Here is a 22,058-nt window from a genome sequence, read left to right as displayed (position 1 = left end):
AAAGAAACAACTTCAGCGGGACATGGATGGCTCATGCCCGTCATCCTACCTCCTCAGGAGGCTCAGATCTGAGGATTGCAGTTCGAAACTATCCCGGGCAGAGAAGTCTGTGACTCAAGTGCTAGCAGAGAAGTCTGTGACTCAAGTGCTACAGCGCTAGTCTTGAGCACAAAGAGGCTCCAGAATTCAAGCCCTAGGACCAGTAAAAACAAACAAACAACTAAAGCACAAACAACAAAACTAAAACAACAAAAACTAAAACACAGGGGCCTGGAATTTGGCCTAGTGGTAGAGTGCTCGCCTAGCATGCTCTAAGGCCCGGGTTCAATTCCTTGGTACCACATACATAGAAAAAAGCCTGAAATGGTACTGTGGCTCAAGTGGAAGAGCTCTAGCCTTGAGAAAGTCCAAGGCCAGTGCTCAAGCCCTGAGTTCAAGCCCAGGACTGGCAACAAAAACAAAAACAAAACCCAGAACACACAAGGAGCAAGTTCAATGTGACAGAGAGAGAGAGTGAGAGCGAGCGCAATGGAACCAGTGGACCGTGGGGAGGAGGTGCAACTGGGGACAGGCAGAGGCCTCCTTGGCCATGGGGATTTGAGCTAGTGGCCTTCACCCGCAGGAGGCAATGTCAGCCCAAGAAAGAACTGCTTAGGGGAAGCAGAGGGTGGAGGGGTCCCGGCCCAGCAGGGAGTTGCTGAGTCACTTGCCCCGACTCTCCACGATTTTGCAACTTGGATGGGCGCCTTGGCCAACCCCGCGAACCTGCAGCCCCACCTCTCGGGCCGGCCAATGTGCTCGCCGGGGCTGCTGGCCAGCGGAAGGGGCCAAAGGAGCTGCGCAGACAAGCGTGGCCGCCGGGCCGAAGCTGGGCGCCCTCATCCCGCCCGCGTCTCGCGCACTGCCCGGGAAAGGGGGCACCCGGGGCGACACCAGCGGCGCGCGCCGGCCCCGGGGCGCCCCAGCCGCCCACGGCGCTTCCCGAGCGCCTCCTGGTGGCCAAAGGCGGGAACGAGCGCCGGGAAACTCGGAAAATGCCACCTGGCCTCCAATCAGTCACAGCAGAGGCCGCAATGCCGTCCCTCCAATCACAGGCCTAGACGCACCTCGGCCTTTCCGAATCTCGCGTGGGAGCCGGCTTGGTGCGGCCACCAGTCAACGCTCGCCACTACGCCACCCACCCCGACGCAAGAGGTGAAAAGCCGTTCCTCCACCTAGAGGGTTCTGTCACCTGGGGCCAGTGCGCAGGCGCCTTGAGGAAGGGCCCAGGCACCCAAGCCCTCATTGGCACGCAGGGACATTTATGACATTACAATCATCCAACATGAAAATGACACGTGGATGCATGAGTGGAAAAAAAAATACGGCCCTGGAGTCGCACACACTCAATGCTGTGTGCAGAATGAGCCACTCCCCTTGCTCAGTCGACAAGTCCCATCTACCCCCCTCATCCCTGAGTCGCTGTCTGTATCCCCCTTCCTATCTGTCCTAAGCCATCAGACCACCCAAATCTTTTTTTTTAATTAAAGAATTTATTAACATTGATTTTTACGTCATATTTCAAATGACAAGTTAAACACGTGTTCAAGAAGGGAATCTCTATATACAATCACTGGGACTTAGTTTTTAGAACTTAATCAAAATTAGGCTAAGGGTTTGTATGTCATAGAAACATATTAATTTATGAAATAAAACATTATGTCTACAGAGTCATAGGTTTTTTTTTTATTATTTTATTTATTTATTTATTTATTTTTGCCAGTCCTGAGCTTGAACTCAGGGCCTGAGCACTGTCCTTGGACTTTCTCAAGGCTAGAGCTCTATCACTTGAGCCTCAGCACCACTTGCAGCTTTTTTCTATGTATGTGGTACCGAGGAATCGAACCTGGGTCTTCATGCATGCTAGGCAAGCACTTTAACCATTAGGCCAAACTCCCGGCCCAGAGTCATAGGTTTTTATGTCTATATAGTTATGTTTATATTTCCATTACCATGTCCATAGCATTGGGTATGCAAATATTGAGTCCTCGCTCTTGTACTCTTTAGATCTAATATTCACATATTAAGGATACCATGCACCTTTTATTCCTTAGGTCTTGACTTGTCTCACTCAACATGATTCGCTCTAGATTCATCCACTTCCCTGTAAATGCCATTATTTTATCTTGTCTGTTGGCTTTAACCCCTGAAATTGCAGTCATCTTCCCATCTCTACCACAGCTTTTGTCCTTTTCCATTCTGGCCTCCCCACCCCACCCCCAAGGGTTGTGGGTGATCTCAAAACATGCATTGGATCGAATCCTGCCATACATCAAGATGTGGCTTCTTCCTGTGCATTTTTAAAGAAGTTCATAAGTCTCCTGCCACAGATTCGAGGGAAATTCACCATCTTTCTCCATCCTTACCCCTCCAACCTCATTTCTTCCCCCTTGTCACCTCACCCAAGGTGGCAGCCACCACGCCAGGCCACCCCTATCTAATAGTTTGTTTGTTTTTTTTGCCTTCTTGACCATGGTTTTTTGGTTCTTTGTGTAGCTAGCCCCATAAAACAAAACTTTCAGATCAAAACTTAAGTGTCACCTCCTGAAGGGCTTTCCTGCATGTTTTTTTTTTTTGCCAGTCCTGGGCTTGAGCTCAGGGCCTGAGCACTGTCCTTGGACTTTCTCAAGGCTAGAACTCTACCACTTGAGCCTCAGCACCACTTTCAGCTTTTTCTATATATGTGGTACCAAGGAATCGAACCCGGGTCTTCGTGCATGCTAGGCAAGCACTTTAACCACTAGGCCAAACTCCTGGCCCTTTCCTGCATGTTTTATGTCTCTGGTTGATATTTATTTTCTGTCTCTGAACTTATTCTTGTCAGAGCTTTGTATTAATGTGAAATTGCGCATACATTCAGCTTTATATATATTTCCATATTATCATTTCCTCAACTCCCTTTTAATGACTCATCCTGTGGCTGTCATAGAACATTTCACAATATCAACAAGTTAGAACTAAAGGACTAATAGGTGCTTCGGAGCTCTTTGTGAGACCACTGTCTGGATTTTTGAGGGGAAATTGATAATAATAAAGTGCTTTGGTAGATAGTAGTTGACTAGAAAATTTCTCTGCTTATTGTAGAACTTTCAGAAAATTCAAGAGATTAAGAAATATATGGACTCCAACATTGACAAAGGTTCAAGCTCAGTAATTACCCAGAGTTTCTTGACCTTACCACTCTGGGCCTCTGAACTGGATAACGCTTTGTGGGGGAGCTTGTTCTAAGTATTATACATGTTTAGCAGAGTCTCATTAGGTGCCAGGAGCATCACCTCCCTCCCCACCCCCAAGGGTGATAGCCCAAATTGTGTCCAAATGTCCTGTAAGTCTCACAATTGCTCCTAAGTAGGAACTGCTGTGGTAGGCCACTAGACTTGCAAGTGGTCTTCTTCCAGGCAAGTTTTAAATCCATACAGGCTCTACCCTGGATGTCTTCCTTTTCCAGTGACCCTTCTCTGGATATCTATGGTAGCAGAACCAAACTCTCCACATCATCTTACTTCCCCGAAGAGACTAGACACAAAGTCACCAGCTTATGAACTAACATCACCCACCAACTGATAGGATCCTGGGTATCTACTTATCAGATAGTGGAGCCAGACAGTCTTTCATTGGAGAACAGGAACAGCTGCTGAGAGACATTTGAAGTGGTGTGGATCACAGTGGCCAAAGTCACACAAATCCAGTGGGTCATGACAGCTCACCTTTCAGGATCCATCCTTTAGGCTCCATGACTCATAGTCTATCTGTGGGCTGTTCCCCCCACACACACCCCCATTTCTCCTTTCAAGTACCTTTCTTTGCTTCCTTTGAAGTCAGTTGCATACTGACTTTTTATTCGATACATCAATACAATTATTGATGAATGAGATTCGAATAAAAAACAACCTAGGTCATGTAGCTGAGGCTTTAAGAGCTGTGGCTGCTGAGGAAACAAGAGTAGGTATGGAGTCACCAAGACCGGGAGAGCCCCCTGCTGGTCCAGGAGGGGAATGCACTGTAAGAGAGCAATGGTTCACTGCCTGATGAAGCCCCTGAGACCCTTTTTGTTACTGCAGCATAGCCTCACATAGCCTGTCTGAACAGTCTTTCCAAAGCTTTGCTGATTCCCTTAAGCCCATTATGATTTCTGCCATGTTAACAACCCACCTACCCTATTACTTTAATCATATTTTTCTAACATCAACTCACCTCTTTGTACTCAAATTTATTTTAGAAGGAAATGCCACTTAAAAGCAGAAAGCAATGGGAAAACAGAGAAGCACACCACTGTGCTAGATCTTAACGTGATTCATCTTCCGAAGCCTCTGGAGGTTTTGTTCGTTCTGTGTTTGGAAGGGAGGGCCCCTCTCCCAAAGCAGGCTGAGATGGCTGAGAATATTTGGGGGCAGCCCAGGATGGTATGGATTCTGGAACCCAACTTCCTGAGCTTGAATTCTGGTTCTGTCATGGACTAGCTGTGCGACCCTGAATACGTTACTGGATTTTTCTGGGTCTCTTTGTGTGTGTGTGTGTGTGTGTGTGTACGGAGAGAACAACCTTAGCATCAGGGGATATGGTGACAATTGCCCCGTTTCAGTGTCCTGCCTCACTAGAGACAACATGGTACTTATATCAGAAGAGCTAAGTCCCTCTGTAAGCTATTGGAAAGGACCAGGCCTTGACAGTTGCTTTTTTTTTTTTTGTCAGTTGTAGGATTTGAACTTACACCCTGGATTACAGGAGTGAGCCACTGGCACCTATTGCATTTTTTTTTGTCAGTTGTGGGACTTGAACTCTGGACCTGGGTCTTGTCCCTGAGCTCTTCAGCTCAAAGCTACTGCCACACCACTTAAGCCACAGCACCACTTCTGGTTTTCTAATGGTTAACTGGAGATAAGAGTCTCATTGCTGGATCCGACAAATGTAACTGTAACTCCTCTATACATTACCTCAATTATAAAAAATAAAAGGAAAAAAAGAATATCACTGCTGGGCAAGGTGGCTCACTCCTGTAATCCTAGCTACTCAGGAGACTGAGATCTGAGGATCGAGGGCTATGAGACTCTTATCTCCAGTGCCCAGGCCCAGAGTTTAAGCCCCATGACAGATCAAAAACAAAAACAAAAAAAGACTCTAGGCATTCACACACAGTGAGACCAAAAGAGGATATTCTTAGAGGAGGAACACAAAGGCGCAATGCTTCTATGCCTATGATCATATAAAATAATATTTATCAAAATGAACTCCAGGAAATGGAAACATTTCCATTTTTTCCCCTTCTTGTTATTTTTCTTTTGGTCTTGTTTGTTCATTTATCTGTCTCTGGGAGAATGGGAGGGCACAGAAATGGAGGGACAACAAGTAAACAAATGCAGTAGTGGCATTTACTAGACACTATGTTGAAAATGAACCATGCAATTTGTGGGCTGGGATAGCAGGGAAAAACAGAGAATGAGAGAAGGGGTGACATGGTCCGAAAAAAAATCATACTCGGGGCCGGGAGTTTGGCCTAGTGGTTAAAGTGCTTGCCTAGCATGCACGAAGACCCGGGTTCGGTTCCTTGGTACCGCATACATAGAAAAAAGCCAGAAGTGGTGCTGAGGCTCAAGTGGTAGAGCTCTAGCCTTGAGAAGGTCCAAGGACAGTGCTCAGGCCCTGAGCTCCAGGCCAGGACTGGCAAAAAAAAAAAATCATACTCTTTCTCTGACTTATGCAATTGTAGCCAATCTGTACAACACCTTTATATAACAATAAAAAGGTAAAAGGTTAAAAAAAATAAATTGTACAAATGACCAAGAAGTACATGCAAATTTGTTTTGTTATTCCTAACTATTAAGGACATGCGAATTAAAACACAATGAATGTTGAATGGACAGCTCAGGCAATCAGAAGGCTGAGACAGGACAATCTAAGTTCTAGGGCAGTGAGACCTGTTTCAAAACATACATGTAGGGCCAGGAGTTTGGCCTAGTGGTAGAGTGCTTGCCTAGCATGCACAAAGACCCTGGTTCGATTCTTCGGTACCACATACATAGAAAAAAAGACCAGAAGTGATGCTGTGGCTCAAGTGGTAGAGCTCTAGTCTTGAGAAAGCATGTATATATACATATATTAGCACACATACATACAATACAAAATACTATTTTTTTTTCCTGTCAGTTGTGGGGCTGTAATTTTGGGCCTGGACATTGTCCCTGAGCTTTTTAGCTCAAGTCTACCACCCTACCCCTTAAATCACAGCCCACGTTCAGCTTTCTAGTGGTTAAATGGAGATAAGAGTCTCATGAACTTTAGTGCCTGGGCTGGCTTTGAACCTCTATCCTCAGATTTCAGCCTCCTGAGTAGCTAGGATTTCAGGCATGAGCCATTGCACCCAGCTTACAAAAATACTATTTCTTACCAACTACTATAAGTATCATAAAACAACAGCCAAACAGTAAATGAAAAGTTTTGATGAGTCTGTGGGGAAATTAAAACACCTACATACACTGGTTGGCAATATAGAATTGTCATCCTCTATGCAAAAAAGTATAGCAGCTCTCAAAACACAACTAGAATTAATCACACTTCTGAGTAGCTCATCGCAGCAATATTCACGTTAGCAAAATGGTGGAAACTGTCAAAATATTCATCAATAAACAAATAGATAGGCCGGGAGTTTGGCCTAGTGGTAAAGTGCTTGCCTAGCATGCACAAAGATCTGGGTTTGATTCCTCGGTACCACCTACATAGAAAACCCTGGAAGTGGTGCTGTGGCTCAAGTAGCAGAGCTCTAACCTTGAGAAAGCCCAAGGACAATGCTCAGGCGCTGAGTTCAAGCTCCGGGACTGGCAAAAATATAAATTAATAAAATAAACAAATTGATAATGTGGTAAATCCATACAATGGAATAGTATTCTGCCTTAAAAAGGAAGGGTATTTTGATACATAATGCCGGCTGGTAAGCCTTGAGGACAGCGTGTTAAGGGAAATGTTAGTCACAAAAGGACAAATCCTGTATGATTCTACTCAGGTGAGGAGCATTTATTGAATTCATGTGTGTGATCAAGTCAAGTTCATGGAGATAGAGGAATGGTTACTAGGCAGTAGGGGAAGGAGGGCTGGGAAGCTGTGTTATAAATGGGTTGGCTTCAGTGTGGCAAGATGAGAGAGGTTCAGAAGAGGGATGGATGTGATTGTTGTCTAACAATGTGAATGTACCTTATAACACTCTTTGTGTCAGTGGTAGTAATGAGGCTTGAACTCAGGGCCTGGGTGTTATCTCTGAGTTCTTTTTGCTCAAGGCTAGTACTCTACTACTTGTAGCCATAGCTTCACTTCTGGTGTTCTTGTGGTTAATTGGAGATAAGAGTCTCACAGAACTTTTATGCCCTGGCTGACTTGGAATCACAATCCTCAGATCTCAGCTTTCTAAGTACGTAGGATTACAGGCATGAGCCATTCATGACACAATGGTCAATTTTATGTGTATTTTGCCGCAATTTTCTTTCTTTCTTTTTTTTTTTTTTTGGCCAGTCATGGGGCTTGAACTCAGGGCCTAGACCCTGTCCTTGGACACTTTTTGCTCAAGGCTAATACTCTGCCACTTGAGCCACAGCACTACTTCTGGCTCTTTCTGTGTATGTGTACCAAGGAATTGAACCCAGGGATTCAGGCATGCTAGGTGAGCACTCTACCATAATACTACGCTCCTGGCCCTGTACAGCATTTTTATAAGAATAATATTTTTTTAAAGAATAGCAAATTCTCTGCCTTTACACCCAAAGTAGTGAACACCAGATGAGCTTGCTGCTCTAATGCATGTGGCAGGGTGTCTAAAACAGGTGTAAGACAAGGTCCTGTGGGTGATTAAAAAAAAAAAAAAGAACAGCTCCCAGAAATGAGGTAAATGAGGCAACAGGAAAATGAGCTGAGGACATGAACAAATTCAGGCCTGACGGAAAGATGGAGACCCACAGCCCCTCCCTCTCTGGTAGTAGACAAAATGCAAATAAACATTTTGCAGCTATGTCCCCACTGGCAGGATGCGGGGGGAACTTGCTAGGCGATGGTGAATCTCAGGAAGAGAAGATGCAAACTGCCAAAGATCCAGAGCTTGAACTCAGGGCCTAAGCACTGTCGCTGAGCTCTTTTGTCCAAGACTAGTGCTCTACCACATTCTGCCACAGCTCCATTTCTGTTTTTTCTGGTGATTCATTGGAGATAAGAGTCTCAGGGACTTTCCTGCACAGGCTAACTTTGAGGTGTGATTCTTAGATTCAGCCTACTGAGTAAGCTAGGCTTATAAGCCTGAGCCACCAGAGCTGGTTCTTTGTGTGGTTTTTGTTAAGAGAAATAATGCTACTGCTTGGTTTTTGTTGTTATTGTCTTAATTTTAAAAACAACTGGTGGCTTACACCTATAATTCTAGCTACTTGAGTACAAGAGGCTGAGATCTAAGGATTGCAGTTGGAAGCCAGCCTAGGCAGAAAAGTTCCTGAGACTTATCTCCAAGTCGCCTGCCTCCCTCTCTTTCTGTCTCTGTGTCTCTGTCTGTCTCTGTCTGTCTTTGTCTCTGTGTCTCTCTCTCGCGCGCGACATCGAGGTGTGTCTCAAGTAGTAGAGCACTAGCCTTAAGCAAAACAGCCCCAATACCAGTATGTTATTTTTTAAAGACTAGGGCTCTGGCTCAAATGGTAGAGTGCCTGCCTAGTAATCACAAGACTCTGAATTCAAACCCACTATTTCACAGCCCCAAACCAAAAGTTACTATACCCAAATCTCTCACTGTACAGGTGAGACCAGGATCCTGTCCTCGCTGCTAGAGCAGAATCCTGCTGCATGGGAGGCGCCCGGGAGCCTCCCGACCCATCCAGGGCACTCTCCCAGCACCTAGCCTAGCTAGGTCGGCCAGCTCCCCCAGCCTGTTTGGATAACTTTCTGACCTGTACTTCTACAGCCCTCCCTGGGGTGTGGCTGCCTTCGAGGCTTGTCCCCGGGAATTCTGGGGCCTCGGCTGTGTGGTTGGGGCCAGGCTTGGCAGGTCTCAAGACAGACAGTTGTCAAATAGAGGTTGTCTGGGCAGAGAGGCCTGTTTACCCAAGGCGCCGCTCAGGCCAAAGCTGTAGCTTCCTCTGGGACCAAGGGCCCAGATGACTATAAAAAAAATGGCCTCCACTGTGTGGACTCAGCCTCCCAAGACTGATACAGCCCCTACTGCTGCCCTGTGGGATGCAGCAGGAGCAGGCCAGCCAGCCCTCTGCTGGGACAGGATAAACAGGGGCAGAGGTAGAGATGGCTTAGACTGAGGTGACTAAGTAGGGCCTCAGAGTGGAGGTCATTTAGGGAGAGACATGGACTATGGGAAGAGTTGGGGAAAAGTGTCCCAGACAGCAGGGCAGCAAAGGGCCTGAGGCAGGAATGTGTGTGTGGCATAATTGAAAGAGGCTAAGAAAGGCCAGAGTGGCTGAAATGAGGCAGAGACAAGGGACCATGGGACATCAGCTGGCATTGCCCTGGCTAACACAATGTCTAGGCTTGAGTCCTAGCTCTGCCTCTGAAGGGCTGTGTGGTTGGGAGTAAGCTGTTTAACGTCTCTGAGCCCTGTTTTCTCTCCTGAAAAGTGACGTGACAGTTGTGAGGATTAAGAGTTAACGTTTTGCCAGGGTCTGCTGGCTCCCACCTGTAATCCTAGCTACTCAGGAAGATGAGATCTGAGGACTGCACTTCAAAGCCGGCCCAGGGAAGGAAAGTCAGTGACACTTGTCTCCAATAAACTACTCAGAAAAAGGCAGAAGTGGAGCTGTGGCTTAAGTGGGAAAGTGCTAACCTTGAGCAAAAAGAAGCTCAAGAGCTCAGGGATAGTGCCCAGGTCCTGCATTCAAACCCCAGAACCGGCATACGCAAAACAGTGGTTATCTTTGTGAAATTTTGTGCAGGTGCATTCATGTAACTCATAAATGTGATCTATTTTAAATGCCTTACATGTGCTTTCAATAAAAAAGAATTTTAAAAATACCTTTTTGTTGTGCATTGGTGGCTCTCTACCTAGATACTCAGGAGCCTGAGATCTGTGGATCGAGGTATGCCAGGAAGACAATTACGGAAGACTATTTTATCTGCTATTAACCAGGAAAATGCCAGAGGTGACAGTGTGATTCAGGTGCTAAACTGTCAGCCTTGAGTTTTAAAAAAAATTGCCAATAAGCCGGGTACAGTGGCTCACACCTGTAATCCTAGCTACTCAGGAGGCTGAGATCTGAGGATCATGGTTCAAAGCCAGCCCAGGCACTAAAGACCATGAGACTCTTATCTCCAATTAACCACTAGAAAACCTGAAGTGGCGCTGTAGTTCAACGGGTAGGGCAGTAGCCTTAAGCTGAAGAGCTCAGGGACAACAACTAAACCCAAAGTTCAAACCGCACAACAGACAAAAAAAAAATGCTAAGCAAGAGTGCAAGACCCTGAGTTCCAGTCTCAGTACCAACACAATATATATATATATACATATATTTGTATGCATTTTAATTTAAGGAATAGTATTTTATTCAGGAATTAAAAATAGAAGTTGGTACCTGTGTGAAAATGGAATCAGGTAAGAAGGGATGAGTGGAGTTGGAGAGATGGAAAGAATGATGAAGGGGTGATCCTGAATTGTACTCAAATACTGTATGTTGAATTGAAATCCCTCTGTACAATTACTTAAAGTAAAAATAAAAGGCCGGGAGTTTGGCCTAGTGGTAGCATGTTTGCCTCACATGCATGAAGTCCTGTGTTCAATTCCTCAGAACCACAGAAAAAGCCAGAAGTAGTGCTGTGTCTCAAGTGGCCTTGAGAAGGTCTAAGAACAGTACCCAGGTCCTGAGTACAAGCTGCAGGACTGGCAATAAACAAACAAACAAATTAGAAGCTGGGCATGGTAGTTGGGAGGCTGAGTCAAGAGGACTGTAACTTTAAGGCTGGTGCCAACCTCCGGCTCCAAAAAGAAAAGATGAAAAAGAGTCAGCAATTATGTGAACAGAAAATAAAACAAACTGTAACAACTTTGTCTACCATGGTAAGTCTGTGGAGTGTTGTGTGGTACATGTTAACAGAGTCGGAGTGATCTACAGCATGGATGACTGCTGATTGTCAGTCTGGAAGGAAGACTACTAAATTGTCTTCTAAGAATAATATATCTACTTTAAGACAAAATTATGGGGCTGAAGGAACAGCTCAGTTAGGTGCTTGCCTCACATGTACAAGGTTTGATCCTCAGCATTGCAAAAACAAACAACCAACAAACAATAATACCAACAATAACAAAAACCACAAGTTAGGTACTGGTGGGTCACACTGCAATCCCAGCTACTCAGGAAGCTAAGATCTGAGGATCACAGTTCAAAGCCAGCCTGGCCAGGAAAGTCCATAAGACTCTGACTCTTTTTTTTTTGCTAGTCCTGAGCCTTGAACTCAGGACCTGAGCACTGTCCCTGGGCTTTCTCAAGGCTAGAGCTCTACCTCTTGAGCCACAGCACCATTTCTGGCTTTTTCTTTGTATATGTGGTACCAAGGAATCGAGCCCTTCATGAATGCTAGGCAAGCACTCTACCACTAAGCCAAACTCCTGGCCCAGTCCATGAGACTCTTATCTCTGATTAAGCACAAACAAAGGTAGAAGTGGGGCTGTGACTCAAGTGGTAGAGTGCTAGCATTGAGCAAAAGAAGTGTGGGGACAGCACTCAGGTCCTGAGTTCCAATCACAGGACTGTCACACACAAAAAAATCCAAACCCTTAAGGCTAAGCTAAACCTTTTCCTATGTTTTCATTGAGTTATCTTTGTAACTGTAGACATTTAACAATACCCCCCCGAAACATTTTACTTTGAAAGGTATTAAACCCATTAATGGTTAAAAACCAAGCAGAGTGAGCAACGATGTATGCACCCTGTCACCTTTCCTTCAAATTGCTGTTCTATCTCATTTTTCTCTGTCTATCTGTACCTTTTTTCCTACTTGTACTAAGGCTTGAATTTAGGCCCACACATCCTCACTTGGCTTTTTCACTCAATGCTGGCACTCTACCACTTGACCCACCTTCATGACAGTGATTGTTCAAATGTTTATGACCTTCCTACCTCTTCCAGACATCCTTTCCCCATGACATTCTTACCACAGCCCTACGGAGATGTCACCTGGGTCCACATCCTATAGGCAAAGAGCATGAGGACCGAAGACTTTTTTCAAGATCACATGGCTGGATGACAATTCCAACCCACAGACCCCATAGTCTGAGCTGGCAGCAGTCTCCATATTCCACTTGATGGATGTCCCAACTCACACAAAGGACATTTCATAAGGCAGATACTTGGCATCCACAGAGATTCTGGATGGCAGGCCCCCATATAGTTTAGTTTAAGAAAGCCTCTCCTGTACGAGGCACGGGAGATTTACACCTGTCATTCTAGCTACTCAGGAGGCTGAGAGCTGCATATTTCTGTTTGAAGCCAGCTTGGGAAGAAAAATCTTCAGGACAGGACAGAGACAGTACCCAGACCCAGAGTTCAAGCCCTGGGACTAGCAAAGAAAAAGTATAGGGAAATAATAAAGTCAGGAGGTAGGTTAGCACACCATGACATCTTACCCTCATAGCTGCTCAGGGAGGCCCCAAATTTGGCTCTGAGTTGGATCCTGGTTGGCAAAGCAAATACCATAACTCATGAGTCATAGTACACTCAACTGTGGGCAGGCCCTGCCCAGTGGTTCTTCTGTTGCCAGGTAACACACCATGAGGCAGGCTTTTGCAGACTTTTTGGACTGGTGGGGAGGGATGCTATTGGCATCTAATGAGTAGAGCAGATCAGAGATGCTATTCACATCTTATACTTCACGACAGTGCTTCACAGTGAAAACTTACCAGTCAAGATGGCAAAAGCACTAAGGCCCAGAAACTCTCAGAGCCTCCCTCACTTTTCCATACCCCAAGAGAGAGGGGCCATCACTGGGCTAAGCCAGCTTCCACTTTTCCACTGTTTCCCACCGAAACCTTAGTTTCCAGCTTTCTTGAGCTTAGAGAAGTCTGGTGTGAGGCTGTTTCTAGAGGATTTTTTCCTTTAGGAAAAAAAAAGTATATTGTGGGAAATTTTCCTTCTTCCAGTTTTGAGCACTTAATCATCAACATGATGCCTGGTTTCTGGGAAAGCCACCCTGGGTCTAACATGGGATAAGTAGAAGGCACAAAAGCCAATGTGGTGAGGATGGCAGGGAAGAAAAGAAGAACCTAGTCCTGGCTGGTGTGTAGTGATATTTGTTCAGGAATCATTTCTAAAAACCTTCCAGATTCATTCATCCAGCAAACATTTAGTGAGCATTTCTTCCGGGCCAGTCACTGTGAGACCTTAAAAGACAAAGCCAAACAAACCAGTGACACCCTGACTTCCTCGAATTTAGAGCGTGATGTGGAGCCAGACTCACAACCATGCACAGCAATGAAAACTAGGAAGCAGAATGGAGTGTGGGAATGTTGAAAGTCCAGGGGGAAGACAGATCCTGTGTTACCTCACCGAAGATCAGCTTGGTAGAAACTGTCCTACTCAGAATCAAAACCAGGATGCAACCACTCAGACTGATGGGGACATTCTGTGGGTTTGCACTATTCTCAGGACTCAATGCACTTTTCTAGTTAGTGTGTGAGTCCAAATGCCAACACTGCCCAAATGAGAACATGCATGCATGCATGAATGAATGAATGAATGAGAGAGTAGAAGGATATTAACTCAGGGTTATTTTTGTTTGTTTGTTTGTTTGTTTTTGGTCAGAAAAGCAGGACCCTTGCCAGGTACCTATGGCTCACGCCTGCAATCCTAGTTTCTCAGGAGGCTGAGATCTGAGGATTGCAATTTGAAGACAGCCTAGGCAGACAGAAAGTCTGTGAGACTCTTCTCTCTAAGTAAGCATCAAAAAGCCAGAAGTAGAGTTGTGGCTCAAATGCTGACCTTGAGCACAAAAGCTTAGAGACAGCACTCAGGACCAGAGTTCAAGTCCCAGGACTGGCACAAAAAGAAAGAGAAAAAGAAAACTCCCAGGGCCCTTCAGTCCTCAACATTCTCATATACACATGTCATAGCAAATGCTCCACTGGGACCAAGGGGCTCTTTCTGTAGATTTGTGCCATGAATCTGGCCAATGTGCACCTCCTTCTTCTATCCAGCCATGCCTGTATCCTGGCTAAGAGGATCATCGATAGCTGGCGATGTCAGATTTCAATTCATGTAATTTAAAAAAGTAATAATCCTGGCCCGGGAGTTTGACCTAGTGGTAGAGTGCTTGCCTAGCATGCACAAAAACCTGGGTTCTATTCCTCAATACCACATACATAGAAAAAGCTGGAAATGGTGCTGTGGCTCAAGTAGTAGAGTGCAAGCCTTGAGGAAAAAGCCCAAGGACAGGGCTCACGCCCTGAGTTCAAGCGCCAGGACTGGCAAAAAAAATAAAATAAAATAAAATCACAATCCTAAGTCTCGGTTTGCTTTTCTATCCTTAGAGATAGCAACACTATGATTATTTCAGACAGCTGCTGAGATAATAGGTATGAAACTTTATTATATATTATGTATTCTAATATCACATATATTATTGTGTGATATTACCATCCATCCTTCCATCTAATCATCCATTTATCCATTTCTCCATCCATTCATCTGAACATGGTTCTAACCACCCATCTATCCATTTGGCTATGTGATGAGCAGTACACAGGGGCTAAGAGGTACACGAGGGGACATGTAGCATCTTCCAAAGTAGATAGACTTAGAAGACAGAGTGGCCATCAGTTTATATACATTATCCTTTGGGAGTGACATTTGGGGGCCTGCTGTTCATACCTGTCTAGGTTAATGGCCTGGATTGTCCTTCTCAGCTTCCTATTGGCCTCTTTGAAAGCCCAGAAGTCCTGCTCTGGCCTAGGGTTAAATCAAGTCTTACTGTTGGGGCTTAAGGTATGCCTGGCCCCCTTAATAGTCCTCTTTAGTGCCCTCTCCTAGGGAAGTCAGCTCTGTTTTACAGAAGAGGAAATGGGTTCAGAGTGAGATTAACCTGAGCAAGGTCATCTAGCCAAGTGGAGGGATGGGTCCTCAGGCCATTTGCTTGTTCAGTTTCTGCTATTTCCTCAGCAGCCTGCACTCCAGGTGTGATGGAGAGTAGAAGCAAAGACTCCCCTAGAAGGATCATCACTGTGTCTTTCACTGGCCATGTGTCTTCAGTGAAGGAGGACAGTGACAGTTGTCCAGTCCCTACCATGTGGTAGGCTCTTTGCCCTGGTGTGTGTGTGTGTGTGTGTGTGTGTGTGTGTGTGTGTGAGAGAGAGAGAGAGAGAGAGAGGAGAGAGAGAGAGAGAGAGAGAGAGAGAGAGAGAGAGAGAGAGAGAGAGAGGTGAGTTAATGTTTATAAAATGCACCTAACTTTTAAAATTTCAAAATGTGATCCCCCCACCTCCCTTTCAAAGGAAAATCAAACATTCTTTGAATCTCCCTCCTCAGTAACAAAACTGTTACCACTTTCTTTTGCGGCCTCCCACAGAATTTTCTATGCAAATACAACCCCAGTGTACATATGTCATTCTAGATCCGGAAACAACACAGGGTTTTGGCTCGCAGCTTTGGCAACATGGAGTTTCTTCCCCATCTCCATTTTCCCTTCCGCAGTGGGGTAGCATTCCATCGTAAATTTATCAATCCTCCCCTACCGAATGACAGTTGGGCAACTTCCAGTTAGGGGGTATCACAAGCCTCAGAGCTTGAGCCCTTCCTTGGCTGCCAGACAGACAGTAGGCAGCACCCTCTCCAGCCTCTCTCAAGCTTCCCATTCCCAGCACACACGTAACCCTTAGTCCCCCACAGTCACGTGGGAGAGTGCATCAGTACCTCAACCCCTTCCTACATTCTCCAGAGCCTCGGGGATTCTGGAAGGACAAACCAACTCACTCACGTCCAGATCCTAGGCATGGCACAGTTTCCTTTGGGCCTGCTTGTCTGCAGCAAAGCGGGTTGATTCCCCCAAGCCTGTCTTCCATGGAATTAGGCAAAGCTTCCAAGCATGCATTCCCAGAAAAGCCAAAGGCAGACAAAAACAGAACCAAGCCCTCCCCGCAGGGTCTGGTGGCCCCTCCCAGAACTCTCTCTCCATCCCACTCAGGCTCCATCCCAGTCTCGTCCCTCTGGGTGACACCCTGGAGGGTCTCCAATCCCATCAGAAAAGCATTGAGGGTGTTCTGGGGCTCCCGGAGCCTCACCATAGTCCCACCAGGTCTGGTCTTCCCCCAGGGCCAGCAGCTGGCCCCACTCACCATAAGTACTTTCCACGGGAGCCCCAAGGGGCACGTTCACACTGACCATGGCCAAGGATATCCAGCTGGATACTGGCAGGCATGAGGAGCTGGCCCCACACCGCACAGCAGGCCCACCGGGAGCTAGTCCACCAGGAAGGCAAGGAGCACCGCCAGCTGCCACGGCCTGGTTATCTTATTGATTCTTCTAATCACCCAGGGTGGGTGGATACGTTAAAGAGTAACCAGTCACTTAGGGAACCTGTGGCTGGGGACTGTGGCTATTGCCATGGCAACAGCGACCTGGTCAGACCTGAGGTCCACTGACGCCCTAATCCTGAGCTGGAGGGTTAGGGGTACCCAGAGTCAGACGAGAAGGGCTGGTAGCCCCTGTCCCCCAACTTGAGTAAAGGGACTGAGTAGGAGGGGCTGTGAAGGTGAGAGTCCAAGTGGGGTGGGGTTTTATGACTGTAAATGATGGGTGTGGCCTGCTACAGGAAATGAGGGGAAGTTGAGGGAGGGATGGGAGAAAAGGAGGGTGGAGAACTGAAGTTTATTGAGTGCCCAGAGGATGCTGGGAAGTGACTTTGCGCTGTTTGAAGTTGGAGTTGAGTAAACTGAGGCATCAGGAAAAAGTACTTGCTTAGAGGCTCACGGCAGGTACACAGGGGATCTGGAATTACAACCCCAGCCCCTCCTTTCAACTAACTAGTTTATTGTGCATCTGTTATATGCCCTTCTGCCTTCTAGACTCCTTTAACAGGAACAAGCCAAGTGGACATCATCTCTATACCCAGGGGACTGGTAGACTGACAGAGGAGATGGGTCTCCATCTAATTGACACTCAAAAGTATTAAAAACTGGTGGGTGCTGAGATAGGTTGAATACCAATGGCTCCATACCCAGGGGTAGGTGCTCTGTCCTGCCCGGGTCTCCCCTTGCCTTTTACGGTCTACAGAAGACTGCATCTGGTGTCTGAGACCTCCTGTGTGTTTGTTGTCTTGCACTGTACTCATCTGCCACGTGACTCATTTTGGTTTACAGCCTCTGTGTCCCAGTGCTGGCTCTTCACTACCTGGCTAGGAATTTGGAAATCAGAGTCTTCATTGTGTCATAAGAGCTCAAATGAAGAGCAGTCAAGCCAACTCAGTGCTCAGGAGACTGGGAAAACTACAGCTCTGCTATTTTGGCATAGGGGTTGGGGGTAAATAATTTCATTTCCTTATGTTACCAGCCCCCTCATGGTGGCCCTATCTGTCTGCCCCTGGTCTCCTTTTCCAGGGCATTTCTCACCTTCCTCAGGGGACCTCCTCAGCTCACCCCTGTTCATAGGCTGAAGTTTCCAGTTCTAAGCTCTCCCTGCCTCTTGACCTCTCTCTTCCTGCATTCCTTTTCATTCCTTCCTTCCAGTTTCAAGCCAACAGTTCCTGACTTCAGCAGCTCTCTTGTGTCTTTCCAGTTTGTTTCCTGACAAAACCCTCCAAGGCAGAGGGAACCTTACTTAGCCTTTTGCTTTCTTCCTGTCTATGCTATGCTCTGACCAGGGTGTGAACGAAGGAACCAAGAGGCACAGATGGGCCTAATGTGATCAGCAAAGCCCATGGATCCTTCCATACAGCCCAGCCCGATTCCTTACTCCTCTCTCAGCTGTTTTCCACCCTCCCGGTCAGATTTTTCTCTCCTCCAACCTTTTCCACTCTTCTTTTCACAGAGAAAGCAGAAACCAAGATCAGATCTCCCTGAGGCCCCAGCAGCCAAAATGGACTTCCACGGACCACTCCAGCAGATACCCAGACGCAGCTGCATCTGCAGCCCTCCAATCTCACCTCCTAAATACTCAGAACCTCAACCACTTCCATGTCCACTCCCACCATCTTGTTTCCAGCCATCCTCATCTCTTATCTGTGCTGCTGAGATTGCCTTTTGCTTGCTCTCAGCGTCCACCATCGGGGCCTCCTCATGTCTACCCTTCATTAGTGCAGTCTGAATTCTCTTCTCTGGGAAATACCTGATCATGCCAGGCCAGGGCTAGAACAGCAATGAATCTTCCTCCTTGCCTGCCTGTGAAGTACTTGACCGTTTGTGGCTTGGCCCCTGCCTACTTCTCATCCAGCTTCCTTTAGCCCCTGCCATTACCACATGGCTTGCACGCCAACTCTCTTGACACACAGTTATTAGCTCCTGTGCTGGTGATTTAGTCTCCCATGGCTCAGAACCTCTGGCAGATCCCTGGCCTAGCCGTCATCAGAAAGGGGTTTGGACTTGGAGGTCAAGTGTTTGTGTCCTCTTCTATTTGAAGCCTTGCAGCCCCAATAGAATATAAAAGCTCAGGAAATACAGAACATTGGTTTGGGGGGGAAGGGGAAGATGAGGAAGGTAGACAAACTTTAAAAGGCCAAATAGTCATTGAGCGCTGGTGGTTCATGCCTGTATTCACACCAGGAGGCTGAGATCTGAGGGTTGAAGTTCAAAGCCAGACCTAATAGAAAAGTCTGTGACACTCTGATCTCCAATTAACCAACCAAAAGTCAGAAGTAGAAATGTGGCTCAAGTGGTAGTGTCCTGTGAACAAAAATGAGTTTAAGCCTTGGTACCACTCCCCTCTCCTCCCCCCCCAAAAAAAAGGGAAGAGGAAGAAGAAAGGGAGGGGGAAGATTTAAAAGGAAGGAAGGAAGATCTGGGGAACTTAATTTGGTGGTAAGCTCCAGTTTACAGCAGCTAATCTGTATTAATGAGCATCAGTAAGAGACAGCTCAAAGCTGACACTTCTATGGCACCTCTTATAAGCTCAGGACCATTTTGTGCAACTTGAGACAGAAGCTATGAGTGTCTCGTGCACTGAGTGGGTGTGGTAACTTAACCCTGCACATAGTCTCTAAATTAAATTTGTGAGTAGTCTATTTGGTTCTAGAGTTAACTCTCGCCATTGTTGAATGAATGAGCCGCTGAATGATCAAATGAGATAGGGTAGGAGGGTCAAACATTGTTTTTGTTTCTTTGTTCAGTGGTGCTGGAGATCTAACCCACAGCCAGGATCTGGAGATCTAACCCACAGCCTGGAGCCTGGTAGACAAGGGCTCTACCACTCAGCTCCATCCCAAGCCCTCAAATTTGTACTAAACAGAAATGAGGCTCTGGATAAAGTGCAACAAGAAGGATTTGAAGTATAGTGCCCGCGGGGGAGTCCTTACCCCAGCCAGATTTGCCAGCCTGAACAAGTCCCATCTATTTATTCTTGGTGGCTGGGGCTCTTATCAAAGGTCCTATCAGAAATGGCAAATCCTGAATATCATCTGGAATTCTCAGCCAACAATAGTCTCTTGTGCTGAGTCATATCTACTTGCTGGAGTGTCTCTGAGAGGAGATAGCAGAAGGGCTCTGCATGTAGCCAATTGAAAGGCAACCTTGTGGATTTGGGTTGTTGTTTTTTTTTTTTTCCTTTGGCTGGTCCTGGGGCGCTGTCCCTGAGCTTCTTTTGCTCAAGGGAAGTGCTCTACCACTTGAGCCACTTCTGCCTTTGCTGACTACTTTATTGACCATAACAGTCTCATAGACTTTCCAGCCTGCGCTGGCTCAAACCACGAGCCTCAGATCTCAGCCTCTTGAGTAGCTAGGCTTACAGGCATGAACCACTGGCACCAGGCAGCTTCTTTTGTGTCTGGTTTTCTGGGGCATAGCAGTTCCCTTCATTTAAAACGGTTGTGATTACTTAATGAAACTGGCTACTCTTCAAAGCAGCTAGAAACCATCAGGAGTTGGGATTCTCTTCATCCCAGCTCCCAGAATGTGGAGAGCTGAGGTGGAGCACTTAAACAGCACAGATGGTGGGAGTAAGTAAAGCTGAATTAAAATTCCACATCTGTTCCTTTCTAGTCACTTTATGATATCACTGGATCCAGGGGTCAGATAACACCTACCCTTTCAGAATGCTTTAGGAAAATGCTTTGGGAAAAATCCTTCTTTTTTTTTGCCAGTCCTGGGCTTGAGCTCAGGGCCTGAGCAGTGTCCTTGGACTTTCTCAAGGCTAGAGCTCTACCACTTGAGCCTCAGCACCACTTCCAGCTTTTTTTTTTTCTATGTATGTGGTAGGTAGGAATCGAACCCAAGCCTTCACGCATGCTAGGCAAGCACTCTACCACTAGGCCAAACTCCTGGTTTTGGGAAATCCTTTTGCCCCACTAGTAGAGGGTGTTAACAATTTTAAAAGAAATCTATTTACTATCAACTTTTATGAAAGGAAAGGTATTTTAATGCCCTATCGGTAAAAGAGGAAGGATATTATCAGTGAATAGTAAACTTTGATTTGTGTACTTGACTCATTTCCAGCATTTGGAAATTGGTACATAGCCTCTTGCTCTACTCTCTCCTGCAGAGTGGAGTAATAATACAGCTGCAAGTGTCAAGAGCACTGACCTAGCCTCTGTAGTAGGGCTTTCATTCTTCCTGCATCTTCCCCACTCTTTCCCTTTCTCCCTTCCCCTAATTTCCTTGTCTTGTTTTTTTTTTTTTTTTTTTTTTTTTTAGAGAAAGGACAAGATAAAGCCACTGCTTGGGGTCTCAAAGGACTTTATTGGAGGCAGAGGGGACATGTGGTGGCCTGGAGGGAAGGACTTACCCACCGCCAACATAGAAACCATAGTAACTCTACAGAAAGGGATCCATCTTACTGGGCAACGTGGCTGATGCCTGTAATCCTCACTACTCAGGAGGCTGAGATCTAAGGATCACAGTTCAAAGCCAGCCCAGGCACTAAGTCCGTGAGACTCTTATTTCCAACTAACCACTAGAAAATCAGAAGTGGCACAGTAGCTCAAGGGGTAGGGTGGTAGCCTTGAGCTGAAGAGCTCAGGGACATCATCCAGGCTGAGTTCAAGCCCCACAACCCACCAAAAAAGAAAAAAGAAAGGGATTCGTTTCCCGTGCAGAACTGTCTCAGGTGTTTGAATGGGGTGCTAGGCAGCTGAGTGGGGGCGGCTCCAGCTGCAAGGCAAGGTCTGGGGGAGGAGATTTTACTATCTCTTGGAGACAAAGGGACTTTTGTGTGCTTCAATCTCTGGGTAGGATGGGGTGGAGAGAAGGGAAATCGTTTAATGAGATGAGATAGTGTGGAAAAAAGGAGAATGAGATGGAGAGAGAGAGAGAGACAGACAGACAGACAGACAGACAGACAGACAGACAGACAGGAGAGAGAGGAGAGAGAGAACCCTCAGGCCAACTTTGTTTCTACTAGGTAACCTGGGAGCCAGAGCTCCAGCCTCAGTGCCATGGAAAGCTCTGAGCTACACATTTCGAGACTCAGTGTCCCCATCGGTGAAGGGGCTGTCCATTCTGTGGTTTACCAGGAGCAAGCAGTGTGGAAGGTAGATGTGCACACATTTATTTCATGTTTTTTTTTTTTAAAGTTTTGACCTGAAATGTGCTCAACTGAGAACGGAGCCACTAGACGTCACAGGCTACCCATAGTTGCTGGCATCTGGGGGATGAAGGTGGGCTTGGGGGTAAGGATGACATAACGGAAGTTTAACGTCCTGTCTACCACGAGGATGAGATGGGAGACCCATGGTTCAAAGCTCGCCTGGATAAGTAAGTCTGTGAGGTTCTTCTCTCCAATCACCAGTAAAAACCTGGAAGTGGAGCTGTGGCTCAAGTGGTAGAGCACCAGCCTAGTACAAAAAAGTGTAGGCCCTGACTTCAAGCCCTAGTACACACACACACACACACACACACACACACACACACACACACACGCACGCAC

The sequence above is a fragment of the Megascapheus bottae genome, chromosome 18 (genome assembly GCF_031878675.1).
Source record: "Megascapheus bottae isolate mThoBot1 chromosome 18, mThoBot2.hap1, whole genome shotgun sequence".
Lineage (NCBI taxonomy): Eukaryota > Metazoa > Chordata > Mammalia > Rodentia > Geomyidae > Megascapheus > Megascapheus bottae.
Note: the sequence above shows the minus strand (reverse complement) of the source record.